The 2,289-nt window shown below is 39.4% G+C and overlaps 1 non-coding gene across 1 annotated transcript; it reads right to left on the bottom strand.

The window, feature by feature from the left end:
• Positions 1–1,163: 1,163 nt before the first annotated feature.
• On the bottom strand, positions 1,164–1,285 carry LOC136327584 (small nucleolar RNA SNORA26). Its single transcript, XR_010729771.1, has one exon. It is a non-coding gene; the product is annotated as a small nucleolar RNA SNORA26 (small nucleolar RNA).
• Between the last annotated feature and the right edge of the window lie 1,004 nt (positions 1,286–2,289).

The raw sequence follows: 2,289 nt of genomic DNA, 5'->3' as shown, positions 1-2,289 counted from the left end.
CAATCCAATAAAAAAAATGGGCAAAAGAAATGAAAAGACACTTCTGCAAATAGGACATACAGATGAAAAAATGTTCAACATCACTAATCATTAGAGAAATTCAAATTAAAACCACAATGAGATAACCACTTCACACCTGTCAGTATGGCGCTCAGTAGCAAAACAACGCATAATAAGTGTTGGAGAGGGTGTGGAGAAAAGGGAACCCTCCTGCACTGCTGGTGGGAATGCAGACTAGTGCAGCCTCTGTGGAAAACAGTATGAAGATTCCTCAAAAAATTAAAAATCAAACTGCCCTTTGACCCAGCTATCCCTATTTTAGGAATATATCCTATGAATACCAAATCACTGATTCAAAAGAAGAAATGTACCCCCATGTTTATTGCAGCATTGTTTACAATAGCCAAGATCTGAAAACAGCCCAAGTGTCCTTCAGTGGGTGAGTGGATTAAAAAGCTGTGGTACATATATACTATGCAATACTATGTGGCCGTGAGGAAGAAGGAAATCTTACCTTTTGCGACAACATGGATGGGCCTGGAACCTATTATGCTAAGTGAAATAAGCCAGGCAGAGAAAGAAAAATATCATATGATCTCACTCATTTGAGGAGTCCAATGTACAATGTGAACTGAGGAACGGAAGAGAGGCAGAGGCCGGAACAAAGGGACCAGAGAGAAAGCAGACAGAGGAAAAGTGGAAGAGAAGATGGGATCAAAGAAGGGAAAGAGACTAGTGAAATTATATATACATAACACAGCACTATAGAGAACAGGACAGCAAATCCTAGAGGGAAAGGGGGAAAGCATTGGTGGGAGGGGGCAAATGGGGGGGCGAGGGAAACACGGGGGTGGGGGGATATATTTGGTGAGACACTTAAAGCTATGTAAACACAATAAATTAAAATGATAAATAAAATAAAGAAAAGAAAATGATGATAATTTACGTGTCTGATTCCTAACCTAACCTTGTTCTCGTCCTCCCACATACTAGATGACTCAGGGGGAGCCTTAAAAGCTACAAGGTAGAAAACTAGAGGGGTTTTTTTCTCCTCCTCCTCCTCCTCCTCCTCCTCTTCCTCCTCCTCCTCCTCCTCCTCCTCCTCCTCCTCCTCTTCTTCCTCCTCCTCCTCCTCCTCCTCCTCTTCCTCCTCCTCCTTCTTCAACTGTGACTCCAGACAGGATCCAAAGAGGATTTTTACCCATCTCTTCTTTGGGTTTTATGGAGACTTACTTTTACCCTTCTGTGTTAGCCTCCTAAGGCACTGTATCAACCTACAAGGTAGAGAAGACATGAAACTAGGGTAGTCTAGGTTTCCCAGTTATGGATTAAAAGAGAATTGTTTGATCAAAATGAGAATAGGACTTAAATCAGAAATTAGCTTTCATGTGTTAAGCTTCTGGAATGTCACCATATCTTATTATTGTAGCAGAGTTCTACCTATCTGACTATTACAAAATCTAAATTCAATTCCAAGTTAAGAGGTGGGTCCCTGATGACCTAAGCCAATAATAACATTCTACTGCCATGGGCTTAGTCTTGAGATCAAGGTGGGCATGTGATCTTGTTTAGGATACTGAAGAGATTTTTGTCTTATTCTGGATGATAGTATGGGTACATGAACCCTGAAATTGCTGTAATCATTTTGTCACCATGAAGAAAGCCAAACTTGGAGTAAAGTGCCACAGTGGGAGAAAATAGAAAGAAGAAATGGAGTTGTATTCTTGATGACCTTACCGAATTAAACAAACCCCCCCAAAAATTTCATCTCTGTTCTTCGAGATACACAAGCCAATTCAAATTTTTATTTTTTAAGCCAGCTTAGTAGAATTTTCTATTTCTTGCATCTGAATGAATAATAAATAAATAGGTACTACAATCACCCCTATTTCAATGATGAAGAAATCAAGGAATGGAAAGCTGAATTGAATCATCTATCATCATATAGTGATAAGTAGCTATATCAGTGGTCGAACCCCAAACTGTGCAACTATAAGTCCCATTATTTCAAACACTACATGTTATTTTACAATACTGTTTTTCATTCTGCTATGCTCACAATCTGTCATTGTGAAATTTTAGAGGAGAAACAAAACCAGAAAGCAGGATTTCTATCTATCAGGATACTATTCTTTCTGGAACTTTTACATCTGTTTTCAGCAAGACAAATTAGAAAATTGATTCCTCTTTTCAAGGCCTGATTATCATAGAGGAGCCTCTATTCTCCTTGATGGAGTGCAGCCGTGGTAACAAGGCCTAGTGATTATTGGATTTGAGTTCACTGCCCTT

The sequence above is a fragment of the Saccopteryx bilineata genome, chromosome 2, assembly GCF_036850765.1.
Source record: "Saccopteryx bilineata isolate mSacBil1 chromosome 2, mSacBil1_pri_phased_curated, whole genome shotgun sequence".
NCBI lineage: Eukaryota > Metazoa > Chordata > Mammalia > Chiroptera > Emballonuridae > Saccopteryx > Saccopteryx bilineata.
The sequence above is the reverse complement of the archived record's forward strand: the minus strand, read 5'-3'. Positions and strand labels throughout refer to the sequence as shown.